The sequence below is a fragment of the Phyllobates terribilis genome, unplaced genomic scaffold (assembly GCF_046119375.1).
Source record: "Phyllobates terribilis strain yellow unplaced genomic scaffold, ASM4611937v1 Scaffold_1__5_contigs__length_1240528914, whole genome shotgun sequence".
Taxonomy (NCBI): domain Eukaryota; kingdom Metazoa; phylum Chordata; class Amphibia; order Anura; family Dendrobatidae; genus Phyllobates; species Phyllobates terribilis.
In genome coordinates this window covers 654,992,486-655,017,168 of record NW_027362761.1, presented here as the reverse complement: position 1 = coordinate 655,017,168, position 24,683 = coordinate 654,992,486, and positions in this window count along the sequence as shown.

The following is a 24,683-nucleotide window of genomic DNA, read 5'->3' as shown; positions in this document are numbered from 1 at the left end:
TGCCCCTTGGAAGAGACGTGCAGGTCACAGTAGCTTAACAAGACGGTTTAAATGCCCCTTGCAAGAGACGTGCAGGTCGCAGTAGCTTAACAAGACGGTTGAAATGCGCCTTGGAAGAGAAGTGCAGGTCGCAGTAGCTTAAAAAGACAGTTTAATTGCCCCTTGGAAGAGACGTGCAGTTCGCAGAAGTTTAAAAAGACGGTTTAAATGCCCCTTGGAAGACACGTGCAGGTCGCAGTAGATTAACAAGATGGATTAATTGCCCCTTGGAAGAGCAGTGGAGGTCGCAGTACCTTAACAAGACGGTTTAAATGCCCCTTGGAAGAGATGTGCAGGTCGCATTAGCTTAACAAGACGGTTTAAATGCCCCTTGGAAGAGACGTGCAGGTCGCAGTAGCTTAACAAGACGGTTTAAATGCCCCTTGGAAGAGACGCGCAGGTCGCAGTAGCTTAGCAAGACGGTTTAAATGCCCCTTGAAAAAGAGGTGCAGGTCGCAGTAGCTTAACAAGACACTTTAAATGCCCCTTGGTAGAGACGTGCAGGTCGCAGTAGCTTAACAAGACGGTTTAAATGCCCATTGGAAGAGAGGTGGAGGTCGCAGTAGCTTAACAAGACGGTTTAAATGCCCCTTGGAAGAGACGTGCAGGTCGCAGTAGCTTAACAAGACGGTTTAAATGCCCCTTGGAAGAGACGTGCAGGTCGCAGTAGCTTAACAAGACGGTGTACATGCCCCTTGGAAGAGACGTGCAGGTCGCAGTAGCTTAACAAGACGGTTTAAATGCCCCTTGCAAGAGACGTGCAAGTCGCAATAGCTTAACAAGACGGTTTAAATGCCCCAAGGAAGAGACGAGCAGGTCGCAGTAGCTTAACAAGATGGTTTTAATGGCCATTGGAAGAGCGGTCGAGGTCACAGTAGCTTAACAAGACGGTTTAAATGCCCCTTGGAAGAGACGTGCAGGTCGCAGTAGTTTAACAAGATGGTTTAAATGCCCCTTGGAAGAGATGTGCAGGTCACAGTAGCTTAACAAGACGGTTTAAATGCCCCTTGGAAGAGGCTTGCAGGTCGCAGTAGCTTACCAAGACGGTTTAAATGCCCCATGGAAGAGACGTGCAGGTGACAGCAGCTTAACAAGACCCTTTAAATGCCCCTTGGAAGAGCGGTGGATGTCGCAGTAGCTTAACATGACGGTTTAAATGCCCCTTGGAAGAGAGGTGTGTAGCGCTGGCGTCCCTGCCCTCTGCTAGGCAGGGACGCTGCTCCTCTCCCCGCTCTGCTGTCAGCGCGCGCTCCTGCCCGGCGTCCTCTCCCCGCTCTGCTGTCAGCGCGCGCTCCGTCCCGGCGTCCTCCTCCTGCTCTGCTCTCGGCGCGCGCTCCTTCCCGGCCCATGTGCTTAGGGCGCGCGCGCGCGCGCTCCCCTCCTCTTAAAGGGGCCGCGCGCGCCGCCCTAAAGAGTCCCCGGCCAATGGCCGGAGGACTTCATCATATAATAGGCACCTCCTCCAAAATGGAGGTGCCCGAGCAATGTTGTTTGCACCTGTGTCTCACCTGTGCTTCAGCCCTCAGGTCCCTTTTGCCAGTTACCTGCCAGTTACCTGCCAGTTACCTGCCAGTTACCTGCCTGATTCCTGCCAGTTACCTGCCTGATTCCTGCCTGAATACTTGTTACCTGTCTGCCAGTCTGAGGTCCGACGGTCTGCCTTACTACTCCTGTCAGTCTGTCTAAGGACCAGCCTGCCCGCTCACCTGGGAGCGCATACCAGCTACCTGCCTGCTTGCCTGAGGACCGACGGTCTGCCTTTCTACTCCGGTCAGTCTGTCTAGGACCAGCTTGCCCGCTCACCTGGGAGCGCTTCTCCGTTACCTGCCTGCTTGCCGGCCCGGAGGCTCCGTTGTCACGTGCTGTGACTACCAGCTATTCCAGAGACTCTTGCCCGCTCACCTGGGAGCGCTTCTCCGTTACCTGCCTGCCTGCCAGCCCGGAGGCTCCGCCGTCACGTGCCGTGACCACCTGCTATTCCAGAGACTCTCGCTTGCTCACCTGGGAGCACTCATCTACCATCTGCCTGCTAGCCTACCCGGAGGCTCTGCCATCACAGGTCGTACCTACCCCTTACCCAGAGACTGCCCTGATCACTTGCCGTATCTCCCTGTCCGCTCATTCAGAGACTGCCACCCGCTCCCTTACAAGGGCCGCCCCCTTGTATAGTAGCTCAGAGGTTCCGCCTCCCGGACCCGTTACAGTTTGCTCGGGCCATGGAACCCGGTGGCACCCAAGCTCCCTCGCTCTCGGACCTGTGTCATGAACTGTCCCGTCAAAGGTCCCAACAGGAGTCCATTCTGGGTCACCTGCGGAATGTCAATACCCGCCTGGACACTCTGACTACACCACCTGCAACCACGGCCAGTACCATGGTATCCTTTTCCGGACCCCGGCTCTCTGCACCTCCTCGCTTCGGAGGCGACTCCGTCCTGGCTCGGGGCTTCATAAATCAGTGCACCCTGCATTTTGAACTATTATCCCACCAGTTTAACTCCGACCGAGCCAAAATTGCCTTTATCATGTCCCATCTCACCGGGGAGGCCCTGGCCTGGCTAAATCCTCTATGGGAGAGAGGAGACCCCCTGGTGTCCGACTTGCCTGCCTTTCTCATGGCTTTCCGGAAAGCCTTCGACGAACCCGGACGGAGGACCTCATCCGCATCTTCTCTGCTTCGCCTCCGTCAGGGAAGCCTCACCGTGGGCCAATATGCCATACGGTTCCGTACCCTTGCCTCGGAGCTGGCCTGGGATAACGAAGCCCTGGTATCCGTCTTCTGGGAGGGTCTGTCCGGCCGTATTAAAGATGAACTTGCTGGTCGGGACATTCCTACCACTCTCGATGATCTAATAACCCTTGCCACCCGGATTGACCTACGGTTCCAGGAGCGTGCCAAAGAGGTCACCCGTGAGAGAAGGATTCCACGTTTAGCTCCTACTTTCCAGGAACCCGTCATTCCTTCCGTTTCTCCCCAGGTACACTCTCCTGAGCCTATGCAGGTCGACCAGACCAAGATGGTCAAATCCCGTCAGGATTTCCGCCGTGCCGAGGGGAGCTGCTTCTACTGTGGCAGTAAGGAGCATCTGATCCGTGCCTGCCCGGAGAGGTCGGGAGAACGCCTGTATCTAGGTTCACTCAGAGGGGTCGATCTAGACAAAAATAAATCCTCTCCATCCCTGCTGTTGTCAGTCTCAATCATCTGCGGGGAGAATCGTTATTCCGAACTAGCCCAACTTGACTCTGGAGCAGCCGGAAATCTTATTTCACAGTCCCTGGTGGAGAAATTCCGCATCCCCACCAAACCTCTGGCTGTACCCTTGTCTGTTGTTGCCGTGGATGGGGGCCTCTTACCTCGCCCCATCCAATTCATCACCGAATCCATTACTCTGCAGGTGGGAATGCTGCATTCAGAGAGTATCTCCTTTCACGTTCTGCCTGGTCTCCCTCACGCCCTCTTGCTAGGTCTGCCTTGGCTCCAGAGACATGCACCCGTGCTTGACTGGCAAACCGGAGAAGTCCTTCACTGGGGACAGGCCTGTCATAAAACCTGCCTGGTTCCCGTCCATTCCGTCCGTCCCTCTCCTATCCCTGCTAATCTACCTGGACTTCCGATTTCTTATTGGTCTAGTGCTGATGTCTTTGTTAAGGAGGAGGCAGAGACATCACCACCTCATAGACCATGTGACTGCCCCATCGATCCCGCCAGAGTAATGCAGGTGGCTCCCGTGAGTCTAAATTGTCTCCCTCCTGGTAAGACGTTCGTATCGGTACCTGATCGGGAGAGAATCCTACACTGGGGTCATTCGTCTAAACTAGCTGACCACGCCGGTCGGAAAAAGACCCTCCAGCTTATTACCCGACACTACTGGTGGCCTAACCTGCACAAGGATGTTATGGACTTTGTTTCTGCCTGTGTGTCCTGCGCCCGCAACAAAGTTCCGAGACACCTGTCGGCCGGCCGCCTTCTTCCTCTGCCAGTACCTGCTGCCCCCTGGCAGCATTTAGCGATGGACCCTCCTCAATTCCGTCCTGGGGATAAAGTCTGGCTCTCGTCCAAATATGTCCGACTCAAGATCCCTTCCTATAAGTTAGGGTCTCGGTTCATCGGCCCACTGGTGGTCATCGGTCAGATCAACCCGGTAGCCTATAAATTGAAACTCCCGGCCAACTTACGGATCCCTAACTCCTTCCATGTATCTCTCCTCAAACCTGTGGTACTTAACTCTTTTTCTAAGTCTACAGGTACGCCTTCTGCTCTGGTTTCTGCTGAGGACAAGTTTGAGGTAGAGAACATTCTTGCCAGCAAAAGGGTAAGAGGAAAGACCTTTTTTCTGGTAGATTGGAGGGGGTTTGGTCCTGAGGAGAGAACGTGGGAGCCCCGGGAGAACATCCATGCCCCTCTCATCCTAGCTAAATTTCTGTCTGGCCTAAAAAAGGGGGGGCCTAAAGGGGGGGGTACTGTAGCGCTGGCGTCCCTGCCCTCTGCTAGGCAGGGACGCTGCTCCTCTCCCCGCTCTGCTGTCAGCGCGCGCTCCTGCCCGGCGTCCTCTCCCCGCTCTGCTGTCAGCGCGCGCTCCGTCCCGGCGTCCTCCTCCTGCTCTGCTCTCGGCGCGCGCTCCTTCCCGGCCCCTGTGCTTAGGGCGCGCGCGCGCGCGCTCCCCTCCTCTTAAAGGGGCCGCGCGCGCCGCCCTAAAGAGTCCCCGGCCAATGGCCGGAGGACTTCATCATATAATAGGCACCTCCTCCAAAATGGAGGTGCCCGAGCAATGTTGTTTGCACCTGTGTCTCACCTGTGCTTCAGCCCTCAGGTCCCTTTTGCCAGTTACCTGCCAGTTACCTGCCAGTTACCTGCCAGTTACCTGCCTGATTCCTGCCAGTTACCTGCCTGATTCCTGCCTGAATACTTGTTACCTGTCTGCCAGTCTGAGGTCCGACGGTCTGCCTTACTACTCCTGTCAGTCTGTCTAAGGACCAGCCTGCCCGCTCACCTGGGAGCGCATACCAGCTACCTGCCTGCTTGCCTGAGGACCGACGGTCTGCCTTTCTACTCCGGTCAGTCTGTCTAGGACCAGCTTGCCCGCTCACCTGGGAGCGCTTCTCCGTTACCTGCCTGCTTGCCGGCCCGGAGGCTCCGTTGTCACGTGCTGTGACTACCAGCTATTCCAGAGACTCTTGCCCGCTCACCTGGGAGCGCTTCTCCGTTACCTGCCTGCCTGCCAGCCCGGAGGCTCCGCCGTCACGTGCCGTGACCACCTGCTACTCCAGAGACTCTCGCTTGCTCACCTGGGAGCACTCATCTACCATCTGCCTGCTAGCCTACCCGGAGGCTCTGCCATCACAGGTCGTACCTACCCCTTACCCAGAGACTGCCCTGATCACTTGCCGTATCTCCCTGTCCGCTCATTCAGAGACTGCCACCCGCTCCCTTACAAGGGCCGCCCCCTTGTATAGTAGCTCAGAGGTTCCGCCTCCCGGACCCGTTACAAGGTGGAGGTCGCAGTAGCTTACCAAGACAGTTTAAATGCCCCTTGGAAGAGATGTGCAGGTCGCAGTAGCTTAACAAGACGGTTTAAATGCCCCTTGGAAGAGTGTTGGAGGTCGCAGTAGCTTAACAAGACGGTTTAAATGCCCCTTGGAAGAGATGTGCATGTCGCAGTAGCTTAACAAGACGGTTTAAATGCCCCTTGGAAGAGACGTGCAGGTCGCAGTAGCTTAACAAGACGGTTTAAATGCCCCTTGTAAGAGACGTGCAGGTCGCAGTAGCTTAACAAGACGGTTTATATGTCCCTTGGAAGAGAGGTGGAGGTCGCAGTAGCTTACCAAGACAGTTTAAATGACCCTTGGAAGAGACGTGCAGGTCGCAGTAGCTTAACAAGACCGTTTAAATGCCCCTTGAAAGAGCGGTGGAGGTCGCAGTAGCTTAACAAGATTGTTTAAATGCCCCTTGGAAGAGACATAGAGGTCGCAGGAGCTTAACAAGACGGTTTAAATGCCCCTTGGAAGAGACGTGCAGGTCGCAGTAGATTAACAAGATGGATTGAATGCCCCTTGGAAGAGCAGTGGAGGTCGCAGTACCTTAACAAGATGGTTTAAATGCCCCTTGGAAGAGATGTGCAGGTCGCAGTAGCTTAACAAGACGGTTTAAATGCCCCTTGGAAGAGACGTGCAGATCGCAGTAGCTTAACAAGACGGTTTAAATGCCCCTTGGAAGAGACGTGCAGGTCGCAGTAGCTTAGCAAGACGGTTTAAATGCCCCTTGAAAGAGAGGTGCAGGTCGCAGTAGCTTAACAAGACAGTTTAAATGCCCCTTGGTAGAGACGTGCAGGTCGCAGTAGCTTAACAAGACGGTTTAAATGCCCATTGGCAGAGAGGTGGTGGTCGCAGTAGCTTAACAAGACGGTTTAAATGCCCCTTGGAAGAGACGTGCAGGTCGCAGTAGCTTAAAAAGACAGTTTCATTGCCCCTTGGAAGAGACGTGCAGTTCGCAGTAGCTTAACAAGACGGTTTAAATGCCCCTTGGAAGAGACGTGCAGGTCGCAGTAGATTAACAAGATGGATTAAATGCCCCTTGGAAGAGCAGTGGAGGTCGCAGTACCTTAACAAGACGGTTTAAATGCCCCTTGGAAGAGATGTGCAGGTCGCAGTAGCTTAACAAGACGGTTTAAATGCCCCTTGGAAGAGACGTGCAGGTCACAGTAGCTTAACAAAACGGTTTAAATGCCCCTTGCAAGAGACGTGCAAGTCGCAATAGCTTAACAAGACGGTTTAAATGCCCCAAGGAAGAGACGAGCAGGTCGCAGTAGATTAACAAGATGGTTTAAATGCCCCTTGCAAGAGACGTCCAGGTCGCAGTAGCTTAACAAGACGGTTTAAATGCCCCAAGGAAGAGACGAGCAGGTCACAGTAGCTTAACAAGACGGTTTAAATGCCCCTTGGAAAAGACATGCAGGTCACAGTAGCTTAACAACATGGTTTAAATGCCCATTGGAAGAGAGGTGGAGGTCACAGTAGCTTAACAAGACGGTTTAAATGCCCCTTGGAAAAGACATGCAGGTCACAGTAGCTTAACAAGACGGTTTAAATGCCCCTTGGAAAAGACATGCAGGTCGCAGTAGCTTAACAAGACGGTTTAAATGCCCCTTGGAAAAGACATGCAGGTCGCAGTAGCTTAACAAGATGGTTTAAATGCCGCTTTGAAGAGATGTGCAGGTCGCAGTAGCTTAACAAGACGGTTTAAATGCCCCTTGGAAGAGACGTGCAGGTCGCAGTAGATTAACAAGATGGATTAAATGCCCCTTGGAAGAGCAGTGGAGGTCGCAGTAGCTTAACAAGACGGTTTAAATGCCCCTTGGAAGAGATGTGCAGGTCGCAGTAGCTTAACAAGACGGTTTAAATGCCCCTTGGAAGAGACGTGCAGGTCGCAGTAGCTTAACAAGACGGTTTAAATGCCCCTTGGAAGAGACGTGCAGGTCGCAGTAGCTTAGCAAGACTGTTTAAATGCCCCTTGGAAGAGAGGTGCAGGTCGCAGTAGCTTAACAAGACGGTTTAAATGCCCCTTGGAAGAGACGTGCAGGTCACAGTAGCTTAACAAGACGGTTTAAATGCCCCTTGGAAGAGACGTGCAGGTCGCATTAGCTTAACAAGACGGTGTACATGCCCCTTGGAAGAGACGTGCAGGTCGCAGTAGCTTAACAAGACGGTTTAAATGCCCCTTGCAAGAGACGTGCAGGTTGCAGTAGCTTAACAAGACGGTTTAAATGCCCATTGGAAGAGCGGTGGAGGTCACAGTAACTTAACAAGACGGTTTAAATGCCCCTTGCAAAAGACATGCTGGTCACAGTAGCTTAACAAGATGGTTTAAATGCCCATTGGAAGAGAGGTGGAGGTCACAGTAGCTTAACAAGACAGTTTAAATGCCCCTTGGAAGAGATGTGCATGTCGCAGTAGCTTAACAAGACGGTTAAAATGCCCCTTGGAAGAGACGTGCAGGTCGCAGTAGCTTAACAAGACGGTTTAAATGCCCCTTGTAAGAGACGTGCAAGTCGCAGTAGCTTAACAAGATGGTTTATATGTCCCTTGGAAGAGAGGTGGAGTTCTCAGTAGCTTACCAAGACAGTTTAAATGACCCTTGGAAGAAACGTGCAGGTTGCAGTAGCTTAACAAGACCGTTTAAATGCCGCTTGAAAGAGCGGTGGAAGTCGCAGTAGCTTAACAAGACGGTTTAAATGCCCCTTGGAAGAGACATAGAGGTCGCAGTAGCTTAACAAGATGGTTTAAATGCCCCTTGGAAGAGAAGTGCAGGTCAAAGTAGCTTAACAAGACGGTTTAAATGACTCCTTGGAAGAGACGTGCAGGTCGCAGTAGCTTAACAAGACGGTTTAAATGCCCCTTGGAAAATACATGCAGGTCGCAGTAGCTTAACAAGACTGTTTAAATGCCCCTTGGAAAAGACATGCAGGTCGCAGTAGCTTAAGAAGATGGTTTAAATGCCCCTTGGAAGAGATGTGCAGGTCGCAGTAGCTTAACAAGAAGGTTTAAATGCCCCTTGGAAGAGGCTTGCAGGTCGCAGTAGCTTACCAAGACGGTTTAAATGCCCCTTGGAAGAGACGTGCAGGTCGCAGTATCTTAACAAGACCCTTTAAATGCCCCATGGAAGAGGGGTGGATGTCGCAGTAGCTTAACAAGACGGTTTAAATGCCCCTTGGAAGAGAGGTGGAGGTTGCAGTAGCTTACCAAGACAGTTTAAATGCCCCTTGGAAGAGATGTGCAGGTCGCAGTAGCTTAACAAGAGGGTTTAAATGCCCCTTGGAAGATATGTGCATGTCGCAGTAGCTTAACAAGACAGTTTAAATGCCCCTTGGAAGAGACGTGCAGGTCGCAGTAGCTTATCAAGACGGTTTAAATGCCCCTTGTAAGAGACATGCAGGTCGCAGTAGCTTAACAAGACGGTTTAAATGCCCCTTGGAAGGGAGGTGGAGGTCGCAGTAGCTTACCAAGACAGTTTAAATGCCCCTTGGAAGAGACATGCAGGTCGCAGTAGCTTAACAAGACGGTTTAAATTCCCCTTGGAAGAGACATACAGGTCGCAGCAGCTTAACAAGACGGTTTAAATGCCCATTGGAAGAGACGTACAGGTCGCAGTAGCTTAACAAGATGGTTTAAATGCCCCTTGGAAGAGAAGTGCAGGTCACAGTAGCTTAACAAGACGATTTAAATGCCCCTTGGAAGAGACGTACAGGTCACAGTAGCTTAACAAGACGGTTTAAATTCCCCTTGGCAGAGACGGGCAAGTCGCAGTAGCTTAACAAGACGGTTTAAATGCCACTTGGAAGAGACGTGCAGGTCGCAGTAGCTTAACAAGACGGATTAAATGCCCCTTGGAGGAGACGTGCAGGTCGCAGTAGATTAACAAGACGGTTTAAATGCCCCTTGGTAGAGATGTGCAGGTCACAGTAGCTTATCAAGACGCTTAAAATGCCCTTTGGAAGAGCAGTGAAGGTCGCAGTAGCTTAACAAGACGGTTTAAATGCCCCTTGGAAGAGACGTGCAGGTCACAGTAGCTTAACAAGACGGTTTAAATGCCCCTTGCAAGAGACGTGCAGGTCGCAGTAGCTTAACAAGACGGTTGAAATGCGCCTTGGAAGAGAAGTGCAGGTCGCAGTAGCTTAACAAGACAGTTTAATTGCCCCTTGGAAGAGACGTGCAGTTCGCAGAAGTTTAAAAAGACGGTTTAAATGCCCCTTGGAAGACACGTGCAGGTCGCAGTAGATTAACAAGATGGATTAATTGCCCCTTGGAAGAGCAGTGGAGGTCGCAGTACCTTAACAAGACGGTTTAAATGCCCCTTGGAAGAGAAGTGCAGGTCAAAGTAGCTTAACAAGACGGTTTAAATGACTCCTTGGAAGAGACGTGCAGGTCGCAGTAGCTTAACAAGACGGTTTAAATGCCCCTTGGAAGAGACGTGCAGGTCGCAGTAGCTTAACAAGACGACTTTAATGCCCCTTGGAAGAGCAGTGAAGGTCACAGTAGATTAACAAGACAGTTTAAATGCCCCTTGGTAGAGACGTGCAGGTCACAGTAGCTTAACAAGATGCTTGAAATGCCCTTTGGAAGAGCAGTGAAGGTCGCAGTAGCTTAACAAGACGGTTTAAATGCCCCTTGGAAGAGACGTGCAGGTCGCAGTAGCTTAACAAGACGGTTTAAATGCCCCTTGGAAGAGACGTCCAGGTCGCAGTAGCTTAACAAGACGGTTTAAATGCCCCTTGGAAGAGACGTGCAGGTCGCAGTAGCTTAACAAGACGGTTTAAATGCCCCTTGGAAGAGACATGCAGGTCGCAGTAGCTTAACAAGACGGTTTAAATGCCCCTTAGAAGAGAGGTGGAGGTCGCAGTAGCTTAACAAGACAGTTTAAATGCCCCTTGGAAGAGACGTGCAGGTCGCAGTAGCTTAACAAGACGGTATAAATGCCCCTTGGAAGAGAGGTGGAGGTCGCAGAAGCTTAACAAGACAGTTTAAATGCCCCTTTGAAGAGAAGTGCAGGTCGCAGTAGCTTAACAAGACGGTTTAAATGCCCCTTGGAAGAGACGTGCAGGTCGCAGTAGCTTAACAAGATGGTTTAAATGCCCCTTGGAAGAGACGTGCAGGTCGCAGTAGCTTAACAAGACGGTTTAAATGCCCCTTGGAAGAGACGTGCAGGTCGCAGTAGCTTAACAAGACGGTTTAAATGCCCCTTGGAAGAGACGTCCAGGTCGCAGTAGCTTAACAAGACGGTTTAAATGCCCCTTGGAAGAGACGTGCAGGTTGCAGTAGCTTAACAAGACGGTTTAAATGCCCCTTGGAAGAGACGTGCAGGTCGCAGTAGCTTAACAAGACGGTTTAAATGCCCCTTGGAAGAGACGTGCAGGTCGCAGTAGGTTAACAAGATGGTTTAAATGCCCCTTGGAAGAGAGGTGGAGGTCGCAGAAGCTTAACAAGACAGTTTAAATGCCCCTTAGAAGAGACTTGCAGGTCGCAGTAGCTTAACAAGACGGTTTAAATGCCCCTTGGAAGAGACGTGCAGGTCGCAGTAGCTTAACAAGACGGTTTAAATGCCCCTTGGAAGAGACGTGCAGGTCGCAGTAGCTTAACAAGACGGTTTAAACGCCCCTTGCAAGAGACGTGGAGGTCGCAGTAGCTTAACAAGACGGTTTAAATGCCCCTTGGAAGAGACGTCCAGGTCGCAGTAGCTTATCAAGTCGGTTTAAATGCCCCTTGGAAGAGACATACAGGTCGCAGCAGCTTAACAAGACGGTTTAAATGTCCATTGAAGAGACGTACAGGTCGCAGTAGCTTAACAAGATGGTTTAAATGCCCCTTGGAAGAGACGTGCATGTCGCAGTAGCTTAACAAGACGGTTTAAATGCCCCTTGGAAGAGAAGTGCAGGTCGCAGTAGCTTAACAAGACGGTTTAATTGCCCCTTGGAAGAGACATGCAGTTCGCAATAGCTTAACAAGACGGTTTAAATGCCCCTTGGAAGAGACGTGCAGGTCGCAGTAGATTAACAAGATGGATTAAATGCCTCTTGGAAGAGCAGTGGAGGTCGCAGTACCTTAACAAGATGGTTTAAATGCCCCTTGGAAGAGATGTGCAGGTCGCAGTAGCTTAACAAGACGGTTTAAATGCCCCTTGGAAGAGACGTGCAGGTCGCAGTAGCTTAACAAGAAGGTTTAAATGCCCCTTGGAAGAGACGTGCAGGTCACAGTAGCTTAACAAGACGGTTTAAATGCCCCTTGGAAGAGACGTGCAGGTCGCAGTAGCTTAACAAGGCGGTGTACATGCCCCTTGGAAGAGACGTGCAGGTCGCAGTAGCTTAACAAGACGGTTTAAATGCCCCTTGCAAGAGACGTGCAGGTTGCAGTAGCTTAACAAGACGGTTTAAATGCCCATTGGAAGAGCGGTGGAGGTCACAGTAGCTTAACAAGACGGTTTAAATGCCCCTTGTAAAAGACATGCTGGTCATAGTAGCTTAACAAGATGGTTTAAATGCCCATTGGAAGAGAGGTGGAGGTCACAGTAGCTTAACAAGACGGTTTAAATGCCCCTTGGAAGAGATGTGCATGTCGCAGTAGCTTAACAAGACGGTTAAAATGCCCCTTGGAAGAGACGTGCAGGTCGCAGTAGCTTAACAAGACGGTTTAAATGCCCCTTGGAAGAGACGTGCAGGTCGCAGTAGCTTAACAAGAAGGTTTAAATGCCCCTTGGAAGAGACGTGCAGGTCGCAGTAGCTTAGCAAGACGGTTTAAATGCCCCTTGAAAGAGTGGTGCAGGTCGCAGAAGCTTAACAAGACGGTTTAAATGCCCATTGGAATAGAGGTGGAGGTCGCAGTAGCTTAACAAGACGGTTTAAATGCCCCTTGGAAGAGACGTGCAGGTCGCAGTAGCTTAACAAGACAGTTTAATTGCCCCTTGGAAGAGACGTGCAGTTCGCAGTAGCTTAACAAGACGGTTTAAATGCCCCTTGGAAGAGACGTGCAGGTCGCAGTAGATTAACAAGATGGATTAAATGCCCCTTGGAAGAGCAGTGGAGGTCGCAGTACCTTAACAAGACGGTTTAAATGTCCCTTGGAAGAGATGTGCAGGTCGCAGTAGCTTAACAAGACGGTTTAAATGCCCCTTGGATGAGACGTGCAGGTCGCAGTAGCTTAACAAGATGGTTTAAATGCCCCTTGGAAGAGACGTGCAGGTCGCAGTAGCTTAGCAAGACGGTTTAAATGCCCCTTGAAAGAGAGGTGCAGGTCGCAGTAGCTTAACAAGACAGTTTAAATGCCCTTTGGTAGAGACGTGCAGGTCGCAGTAGCTTAACAAGACGGTTTAAATGCCCATTGGAAGAGAGTTGGAGGTCGCAGTAGCTTAACAAGACGGTTTAAATGCCCCTTGGAAGAGACGTGCAGGTCGCAGTAGCTTAACAAGACGGTTTAAATGCACCTTGGAAGAGACGTGCAGGTCGCAGTAGCTTAACAAGACGGTGTACATGCCCCTTGGAAGAGACGTGCAGGTCGCAGTAGCTTAACAAGACGGTTTAAATGCCCCTTGCAAGAGACGTGCAAGTCGCAATAGCTTAACAAGACGGTTTAAATGCCCCAAGGAAGAGACGAGCAGGTCGCAGTATCTTAACAAGATGGTTTAAATGCCCATTGGAAGAGCGGTCGAGGTCACAGTAGCTTAACAAGACGGTTTAAATGCCCCTTGGAAGAGAGGTGGAGGTTGCAGTAGCTTACCAAGACAGTTTAAATGCCCCTTGGAAGAGATGTGCAGGTCGCAGTAGCTTAACAAGAGGGTTTAAATGCCCCTTGGAAGAGATGTGCATGTCGCAGTAGCTTAACAAGACGGTTTAAATACCCCTTGGAAGAGACATGCAGGTCGCAGTAGCTTATCAAGACGGTTTAAATGCCCCTTGTAAGAGACATGCAGGTCGAAGTAGCTTAACAAGACGGTTTAAATGCCCCTTGGAAGGGAGGTGGAGGTCGCAGTAGCTTAAAAAGACGGTTTAAATTCCCCTTGGAAGAGACCTACAGGTCGCAGCAGCTTAACAAGACGGTTTAAATGCCCATTGGAAGAGACGTACAGGTCACAGTAGCTTAACAAAATGGTTTAAATGCCCCTTGGAAGAGACGTGCAGGTCACAGTAGCTTAACAAGACGATTTAAATGCCCCTTGGAAGAGACGTACAGGTCACAGTAGCTTAATAAGACGGTTTATATTCCCCTTGGCAGAGACGTGCAGGTCGCAGTAGCTTAACAAGACGGTTTAAATACCACTTGGAAGAGACGTGCAGGTCGCAGTAGCTTAACAAGACGGATTAAATGCCCCTTGGAAGAGACGTGCAGGTCGCAATAGATTAACAAGACGGTTTAAATGCCCCTTGGTAGAGACGTACAGGTCACAGTAGCTTATCAAGACGCTTAAAATGCCCTTTGGAAGAGCAGTGAAGGTCGCAGTAGCTTAACAAGACGGTTTAAATGCCCTTTGGAAGAGACGTGCAGGTCGCAGTAGCTTAACAAGACGGTTTAAATGCCCCTTGGAAGAGACGTCCAGGTAGCAGTAGCTTAACAAGATGGTTTAAATGCCCCTTGGAAGAGACGTGCAGGTTGCAGTAGCTTAACAAGACGGTTTAAATGCCCCTTGGAAGAGACGTGCAGGTCGCAGTAGCTTAACAAGACGGTTTAAATGCCCCTTCGAAGAGAGGAGGATGTCGCAGTAGCTTAACAAGACAGTTTAAATGCCCCTTGGAAGAGACGTGCAGGTCGCAGTAGCTTAACAAGACGGTTTAAATGCCCCTTGGAAGAGAGGTGGAGGTCGCAGAAGCTTAACAAGACAGTTTAAATGCCCCTTTGAAGAGACGTGCAGGTCGCAGTAGCTTAACAAGACGGTTTAAATGCCCCTTGGAAGAGACGTGCAGGTCGCAGTAGCTTAACAAGACGGTTTAAATGCCCCTTGCAAGAGACGTGCAGGTCGCAGTAGCTTAACAAGACGGTTTAAATGCCCCTTGGAAGAGACGTCCAGGTCGCAGTAGCTTAACAAGACGGTTTAAATGCCCCTTGAAAGAGAGGTGCAGGTCGCAGTAGCTTAACAAGACAGTTTAAATGCCCCTTGGTAGAGACGTGCAGGTCGCAGTAGCTTAACAAGACGGTTTAAATGCCCATTGGAAGAGAGGTGGAGGTCGCAGTAGCTTAACAAGACGGTTTAAATGCCCCTTGGAAGAGACGTGCAGGTCGCAGTAGCTTAACAAGACGGTTTAAATGCCCCTTTGAAGAGACGTGCAGGTCGCAGTACCTTAACGAGACGGTTTAAATGCCCCTTGGAAGAGAAGTGCAGGTCGCAGTAGCTTGACAAGACGGTTTAAATGCCCCTTTGAAGAGACGTGCAGGTCGCAGTAGCTTAACAAGACGGTTTAAATGCCCCTTGGAAGAGACGTGCAGGTCGCAGTAGCTTAGCAAAACTGTTTAAATGCCGCTTGGAAGAGAGGTGCAGGTCGCAGTAGCTTAACAAGACGGTTTAAATGCCCCTTGGAAGAGACGTGCAGGTCGCAGTAGCTTAACAAGACGGTTTAAATGCCCTTTGGAAGACACGTGCAGGTCGCAGTACCTTAACAAGACGGTGTACATGCCCCTTGGAAGAGACGTGCAGGTCGCAGTAGCTTAAGAAGACGGTTTAAATGCCCCTTGCAAGAGACTTGCAGGTCGCATTAACTTAACAAGACGGTTTAAATGCCCATTGGAAGAGCGGTGGAGGTCACAGTAGCTTAACAAGACGGTTTAAATGCCCCTTGGAAAAGACATGCTGATCACAGTAGCTTAACAAGATGGTTTAAATGCCCATTGGAAGAGAGGTGGAGGTCACAGAAGCTTAACAAGACGGTTTAAATGCCCCTTGGAAAAGACATGCAGGTCGCAGTAGCTTAAGAAGACGGTTTAAATGCCCCTTGAAAAAGACATGCAGGTCGCAGTAGCTTAACAAGATGGTTTAAATGCCCCTTGAAAAAGACATGCAGGTCGCAGTAGCTTAACAAGATGGTTTAAATGCCCCTTGGAAGAGATGTGCAGGTCGCAGTAGCCTAACAAGACGGTTTAAATGCCCCTTGGAAGAGGCTTGCAGGTCACAGTAGCTTAACAAGACGGTTTAAATGCCCCTTGGAAGAGACGTGCAGGTCGCAGTATCTTAACAAGACCCTTTAAATGCCCCTTGGAAGAGATGTGCATGTCGCAGTAGCTTAACAAGACGGTTTAAATGCCCCTTGGAAGAGACGTGCAGGTCGCAGTAGCTTATCAAGACGGTTTAAATGCCCCTTGTAAGAGACATGCAGGTCGCAGTAGCTTAACAAGACGGTTTAAATGCCCCTTGGAAGGGAGGTGGAGGTCGCAGTAGCTTACCAAGACAGTTTAAATGCCCCTTGGAAGAGACATGCAGGTCGCAGTAGCTTAACAAGACCGTTTAAATGCCCCTTGGAAGAGCGGTGGAGGTCGCAGTAGCTTAACAAGACGGTTTAAATTCCCCTTGGAAGAGACATACAGGTCGCAGCAGCTTAACAAGACGGTTTAAATGCCCATTGGAAGAGACGTACAGGTCGCAGTAGCTTAACAAGATGGTTTAAATGCCCCTTGGAAGAGACGTGCAGGTCACAGTAGCTTAACAAGACGATTTAAATGCCCCTTGGAAGAGACGTACAGGTCACAGTAGCTTAACAAGACGGTTTAAATTCCCCTTGGCAGAGAAGTGCAGGTCGCAGTAGCTTAACAAGACCGTTTAAATGCCACTTGGAAGAGACGTGCAGGTCACAGTAGCTTAACAAGACGGATTAAATGCCCCTTGGAAGAGACGTGCAGGTCGCAGTAGATTAACAAGACGGTTTAAATGCCCCTTGGTAGAGACGTGCAGGTCACAGTAGCTGTCACACTGTCACAGAATACTGGAGGTAGGGGGCCTAAGCTGACCCTAAGCTGGGGCCCTGACTAATCCCTAAACCTGGAGGTACTGTTAAAGGTACAGAGGTCCAGGCCGCCAGCGTAACCCCTACCTCCTGAGGATCCCTGCACCTCAGTAATCTAGTCCTGAGAAGGACCCCGATAACAACAATTGGGAACCAGAAATAATATGCCCACACACAGTATTTAGACGAACGAGACAGTACAAGGGAAAAACCAAAACCACCTTGCATACAACTTCTACACAACTACAACAGAGGGAACACCAACGGGAAAGGAGATAAATGATAAAGCGAGGAAAGGGAAAACACACTTCCAAATACACTTATCTCAGCAACTCCAAACACCACGATCCGCTCTGTAAGTCTGAATGAAAAGCTTTCACCGACACCTCCCATACAGACCTGCAGGAATATGAAGGAGTCTCACTAAAGAAGCATTGATTGCAGCTGGGCGAGGCTGGACCTCAGCTAGCCCAGAGAGAGAGAGAATTAACTCCTTCACTGCCGAGAAAACACAAAGCACCAACAAGTCAGCTGCGAGAAGTCAGGCTGTGTACTCGTGACGATCTTCGTGGCAACACACCCGTGACAGTACCCCCCCTTCTACGAGGGGCCTCCGGACCCTCAGGGCCAGGTTTATCCGGGTGAGTCGTGTGGAAGGCCCGAACTAATCGGTCTGCGTTAATATCCGACGCAGGAACCCACATCCTCTCCTCAGGACCATACCCCTTCCAATGAACCAAGTACTGAAGAGACCGGCGATTAAAGCGTGAATCAATGACCCTCGATACCTGGAACTCCAAGTTACCATTGACAACCACAGGAGGGGGAGGTAAAGGTGACGGTACCACCGGCGCCACATACCTCTTAAGCAATGATCTGTGAAACACGTTGTGAATTTTAAACGTAGGGGGGAGGTCAAGACGGAATGCCACCGGATTAATAACAGAACTGATTCTGTACGGCCCGATGAACCTGGGACCCAGTTTCCAGGAGGGAACCTTAAGTTTAATATTCCTGGTAGACAACCATACCAGATCGTTCACACTTAGGTCCGGACCAGACACTCTCCTCCTATCAGCCATACGTTTGTATCGGTTCCCCATAGTATTCAGATTCTTCAGCACCCCTCTCCATACTGAAGCGAGAGATGAGGAAAATCGTTCCTCCTCCGGAACCCCCGAAGAGCCCCCCCTACTGAAAGTACAAAACTGGGGGTGAAAACCATATGCCCCAAAAAACGGGGACTTACCAGTGGACTCGCTCCGCCTATTATTGAGAGCAAACTCTGCCAGAGGTAGGAAAGAAGCCCAGTCCTCCTGGTTCTCAGACACAAAACACCGAAGATATGTCTCCAAGCTCTGGTTCATACGTTCCGTCTGACCATTGGTCTGAGGATGAAAAGCCGACGAGAATGACAAATGCATCCCCCGCCGTGCACAAAACGCCTTCCAGAACTTGGACACAAACTGAGACCCCCGATCAGACACCACCTCGGAGGGCACCCCGTGAAGCCTCACAATCTCCCCAATGAACACCTGCGCAAGAGTTTTAGCATTAGGGAGAGCCGGAAGAGCGATAAAATGTGCCATCTTGCTGAACCTGTCCACTACAACGAGTATGACCGTTTTACCCGAAGACGGAGGGAGGTCCGTAATAAAGTCCATAGACAGATGAGTCCAAGGACGCTCCGGGATCTTCAAAGGTAAGAGGGCCCCAGACGGACGGGTATGTGAGGTCTTAGAGCGCGCACAAACCCCACAGGACGCGACAAAAGTTACCACCTCCTTATGTAAGTTAGGCCACCAAAACCGACGCGAGAGGAGTTCCACAGTTGCTTTACTCCCCGGGTGTCCTGCAAAAACTGAGTTATGGTGTGCCTCGATCACCTTTTGTCGCAACTGTTCTGTAACGAACAGTCTCCCTGGAGGTCCAACAGGGGCGTCCCCCTGAGCCTCCAATATCTCCTCCTCCAGCTCAGAGCATACTGCCGAAACCACCACCCCCTCCTGAAGAATAGGAATCGGGTCGTCCGTATTCCCGGCCCCAGGGAAACTACGAGATAAGGCATCCGCCTTTACATTTTTAGACCCAGGACGATATGTAACGACGAAATTAAACCTGGTAAAAAACAATGACCACCTAGCTTGTCTGGGATTCAGACGTTTAGCGGACTCCAGATATAGCAGGTTCTTGTGATCGGTGATGACGGTGACCGGATGAACTGCCCCCTCCAAAAAATGGCGCCACTCCTCAAAAGCTAACTTAATGGCCAAGAGTTCCCTATTGCCGACATCGTAATTCCTCTCAGCGGACGACAATTTTTTAGAGAAAAAGGCGCACGGATGCCACTTACCAGCGGACGAACCCTGTGACAATACTGCTCCCACCCCTACCTCGGAAGCGTCTACCTCTACAAAGAATGGCTGAGACGCATCAGGTTGAATGAGTATGGGTGCCGAGGCAAAACATTTTTTCAAGGAGGAGAATGCTTGACAAGCCTTGTCAGACCACCTAGAAAAATCCGTCCCCTTTTTAGTCATGTCTGTGAGAGGCTTAACCATGGACGAGAAATTACGAATGAACTTCCGGTAATAGTTAGCAAACCCCAGGAAACGTTGTAGTGCCTTAAGATTCTCCGGCCGATCCCACTCAAGAACTGCCCGCACTTTCCCAGGGTCCATACGAAAACCGGACGCTGAAACCAGGAAGCCTAAAAACTGGAGTTCCTGTACGGCGAACACACACTTTTCCCACTTGGCATACAGTTTATTATCCCGCAAGATCTGTAACACCTGTCTAACGTGCTCCTGATGAGACACCAGATCCGGCGAGTAAATTAAGATATCATCCAGATATATGACAACAAACTGTCCCACCAGGTGGCGAAAAATATCATTAACAAAGTGTTGAAACACCGCCGGGGCATTAGTCAGACCGAATGGCATGACAAGGTTCTCATAATGCCCCTCCGGAGTGTTAAAAGCCGTCTTCCACTCATCCCCCTCCTTCATCCTAATCAGATTGTACGCCCCCCTGAGATCCAACTTAGAGAACCATTTGGCGCCCACGATCTGATTAAAGAGATCGGGAATAAGTGGGAGCGGATACGGATCTCGGACCGTAATCCGATTAAGTTCACGGAAATCCAGGCAAGGGCGTAGGCCTCCATCTTTCTTCTTAACAAAGAAGAACCCCGCGGCCACCGGTGAAGATGAAGGTCTAATATGCCCCTTAGCCAGACTTTCAGAAATATAATCCTTCATGGCCTGCCTCTCAGGACCAGAAAGGTTATACAACCTAGCTTTAGGTAACTTGGCCTCAGGGAGCAGTTTTACAGAACAGTCATACTCGCGATGAGGAGGTAGTTCCTGACACCCATTCTCCGAGAATACATCCTCAAAGTCCGCCAGAAATGGAGGTAAGACCCAAGGAGTAACCGCACCGATGACCGTGTTCATGCAGTTTTTATTACAGAATTTACTCCATTGGCTTATCTCTCTGGTTTGCCAATTAATAACCGGGTTATGCTTAGCTAACCAAGGAAGGCCCAACACTATAGGAGTGGGAAGACCCTCCAACACGTAGCAAGACAACAGTTCTTTATGTATTGCCCCCACTTGAAGTTTTACGCCATGCACAGCTTGCAAAAAACTTCCCTGACCGAGAGGCCTGGCATCGATCGAGAATATGGGGATGGGTTTAGCCAACTCACTCAATCGCATACCTTGAACCCGGGCAAACCGAGCATCAACCAGATTAGCCCCGGCCCCACTATCCAGAAGAACAGATATCCTCTCAGTTCTCGTACCCACCACCACCTCCGCCGGTACGAGAAACTGAGACGAACCTAGGGACGAAATACCTACTCCCAGATTGCCGTCCACCACACAACCTGGGATCAACAGTTTTTTCGACGACTCTTTACTCTGCAAGGGACGGGATGGACACCCCCCAATAAAATGTCCCTTTTTCCCGAAGAGGAAACACCTTCCTGTCTTATGGCGCACCACCGGTCCCCTTCCCCGAAATGATGTCCCTCCTAATTGCATAGGCTCCTCCGGACTGACCAGGGGAACCACCATATGAGGGGACCTTGTAGGAGGTGGAGACATTACAGGGGGTAGAGTTATCCCACACCTCTCCCGAAGCCGTCTGTCAACGCGAATAGCAAGGGCCATAGCGGCTTCCAGTGACGCGGGAGAGTCATACTGTGCCAACACATCCTGTAATTTGTCGGATAAACCATGACAAAACTGGCTCCTAAGAGCCGGGTCATTCCACTGGGTGTCCGTGGCCCACCTACGGAACTCCGAACAGAATTCCTCCGCCGGACGATCTCCCTGCTGAATCCTACGTAACTTAGACTCAGCAAGGGAGATCCGATCTGGGTCATCATATACGAGTCCCAGAGCAGCGAAAAACCTATCCACTGACTGGAGAACCGGGGAGCTTGGGGGAAGAGAGAACGCCCAAGATTGTGGGTCCCCTTGTAGGAGCGAGATGACAATTCCCACCCTTTGTTCTTCACTGCCCGATGACCGAGGCCGCAGCCGAAAGTACAATTTGCATGCCTCCCGGAAAACAAAAAACTTGTCCCGCCCCCCAGTGAACCTGTCAGGGAGAGCTACTTTAGGTTCTGGTCCGGCTTGCTCCAGAGGATGCAAAACCTTGGACCTGACGTCCGCCAGCCCCATGGACAAACTCTGCAGCTGCCGAGCTAGACCGGCTACTGGATCCATGGTAGCTGGAGAAAAACTAAGTTGGTCGGTGAAAATGTCACACTGTCACAGAATACTGGAGGTAGGGGGCCTAAGCTGACCCTAAGCTGGGGCCCTGACTAATCCCTAAACCTGGAGGTACTGTTAAAGGTACAGAGGTCCAGGCCGCCAGCGTAACCCCTACCTCCTGAGGATCCCTGCACCTCAGTAATCTAGTCCTGAGAAGGACCCCGATAACAACAATTGGGAACCAGAAATAATATGCCCACACACAGTATTTAGACGAACGAGACAGTACAAGGGAAAAACCAAAACCACCTTGCATACAACTTCTACACAACTACAACAGAGGGAACACCAACGGGAAAGGAGATAAATGATAAAGCGAGGAAAGGGAAAACACACTTCCAAATACACTTATCTCAGCAACTCCAAACACCACGATCCGCTCTGTAAGTCTGAATGAAAAGCTTTCACCGACACCTCCCATACAGACCTGCAGGAATATGAAGGAGTCTCACTAAAGAAGCATTGATTGCAGCTGGGCGAGGCTGGACCTCAGCTAGCCCAGAGAGAGAGAGAATTAACTCCTTCACTGCCGAGAAAACACAAAGCACCAACAAGTCAGCTGCGAGAAGTCAGGCTGTGTACTCGTGACGATCTTCGTGGCAACACACCCGTGACAGTAGCTTATCAAGACGCTTAAAATGCCCTTTGGAAGAGCAGTGAAGGTCGCAGTATCTTAACAAAACGGTTTAAATGCCTCTTGGAAGAGACGTGCAGGTCGCAGTAGCTTAACAAGACGGTTTAAATGCCCCTTGGAAGAGACGTCCAGGTCGCAGTAGCTTAACAAGACGGTTTAAATGCCCCTTGGAAGAGACGTGCAGGTTGCAGTAGCTTAACAAGACGGTTTAAATGCCCCTTGGAAGAGACGTGCAGGTCGCAGTAGCTTAACAAGACGGTTTAAATGAACCTTGGAAGAGACGTGCAGGTCGCAGTAGCTTAACAAGAAGGTTTAAATGCCCCTTGGAAGAGACGTGCAGGTCGCAGTAGCTTAGCAAGACGGTTTAAATGCCCCTTGAAAGAGAGGTGCAGGTCGCAGTAGGTTAACAAGACAGTTTAAATGCTCCTTGGTAGAGACGTGCAGGTCGCAGAAGCTTAACAAGACGGTTTAAATGCCCATTGGAAGAGAGGTGGAGGTCGCAGTAGCTTAACAAGACGGTTTAAATGCCCCTTGGAAGAGACGTGCAGGTCGCAGTAGCTTAACAAGACAGTTTAATTGCCCCTTGGAAGAGACGTGCAGTTCGCAGTAGCTTAACAAGACGGTTTAAATGCCCCTTGGAAGAGACGTGCAGGTCGCAGTAGATTAACAAGATGGATTAAATGCCCCTTGGAAGAGCAGTGGAGGTCGCAGTTCCTTAACAAGACGGTTTAAATGCCCCTTGGAAGAGATGTGCAGGTCGCAGTAGCTTAACAAGAGGGTTTAAATGCCCCTTGGAAGAGATGTGCATGTCGCAGTAGCTTAACAAGACGGTTTAAATACCCCTTGGAAGAGACATGCAGGTCGCAGTAGCTTATCAAGACGGTTTAAATGCCCCTTGTAAGAGACATGCAGGTCGAAGTAGCTTAACAAGACGGTTTAAATGCCCCTTGGAAGGGAGGTGGAGGTCGCAGTAGCTTAAAAAGACGGTTTAAATTCCCCTTGGAAGAGACCTACAGGTCGCAGCAGCTTAACAAGACGGTTTAAATGCCCATTGGAAGAGACGTACAGGTCGCAGTAGCTTAACAAAATGGTTTAAATGCCCCTTGGAAGAGACGTGCAGGTCACAGTAGCTTAACAAGACGATTTAAATGCCCCTTGGAAGAGACGTACAGGTCACAGTAGCTTAATAAGACGGTTTATATTCCCCTTGGCAGAGACGTGCAGGTCGCAGTAGCTTAACAAGACGGTTTAAATACCACTTGGAAGAGACGTGCAGGTCGCAGTAGCTTAACAAGACGGATTAAATGCCCCTTGGAAGAGACGTGCAGGTCGCAATAGATTAACAAGACGGTTTAAATGCCCCTTGGTAGAGACGTGCAGGTCACAGTAGCTTATCAAGACGCTTAAAATGCCCTTTGGAAGAGCAGTGAAGGTCGCAGTAGCTTAACAAGACGGTTTAAATGCCCTTTGGAAGAGACGTGCAGGTCGCAGTAGCTTAACAAGACGGTTTAAATGCCCCTTGGAAGAGACGTCCAGGTAGCAGTAGCTTAACAAGATGGTTTAAATGCCCCTTGGAAGAGACGTGCAGGTTGCAGTAGCTTAACAAGACGGTTTAAATGCCCCTTGGAAGAGACGTGCAGGTCGCAGTAGCTTAACAAGACGGTTTAAATGCCCCTTCGAAGAGAGGAGGAGGTCGCAGTAGCTTAACAAGACAGTTTAAATGCCCCTTGGAAGAGACGTGCAGGTCGCAGTAGCTTAACAAGACGGTTTAAATGCCCCTTGGAAGAGAGGTGGAGGTCGCAGAAGCTTAACAAGACAGTTTAAATGCCCCTTTGAAGAGACGTGCAGTTCGCAGTAGCTTAACAAGACGGTTTAAATGCCCCTTGGAAGAGACGTGCAGGTCGCAGTAGCTTAACAAGACGGTTTAAATGCCCCTTGCAAGAGACGTGCAGGTCGCAGTAGCTTAACAAGACGGTTTAAATGCCCCTTGGAAGAGACGTCCAGGTCGCAGTAGCTTAACAAGACGGTTTAAATGCCCCTTGAAAGAGAGGTGCAGGTCGCAGTAGCTTAACAAGACAGTTTAAATGCCCCTTGGTAGAGACGTGCAGGTCGCAGTAGCTTAACAAGACGGTTTAAATGCCCATTGGAAGAGAGGTGGAGGTCGCAGTAGCTTAACAAGACGGTTTAAATGCCCCTTGGAAGAGACGTGCAGGTCGCAGTAGCTTAACAAGACGGTTTAAATGCCCCTTTGAAGAGACGTGCAGGTCGCAGTACCTTAACGAGACGGTTTAAATGCCCCTTGGAAGAGAAGTGCAGGTCGCAGTAGCTTGACAAGACGGTTTAAATGCCCCTTTGAAGAGACGTGCAGGTCGCAGTAGCTTAACAAGACGGTTTAAATGCCCCTTGGAAGAGACGTGCAGGTCGCAGTAGCTTAGCAAAACTGTTTAAATGCCGCTTGGAAGAGAGGTGCAGGTCGCAGTAGCTTAACAAGACGGTTTAAATGCCCCTTGGAAGAGACGTGCAGGTCGCAGTAGCTTAACAAGACGGTTTAAATGCCCTTTGGAAGACACGTGCAGGTCGCAGTACCTTAACAAGACGGTGTACATGCCCCTTGGAAGAGACGTGCAGGTCGCAGTAGCTTAAGAAGACGGTTTAAATGCCCCTTGCAAGAGACTTGCAGGTCGCATTAACTTAACAAGACGGTTTAAATGCCCATTGGAAGAGCGGTGGAGGTCACAGTAGCTTAACAAGACGGTT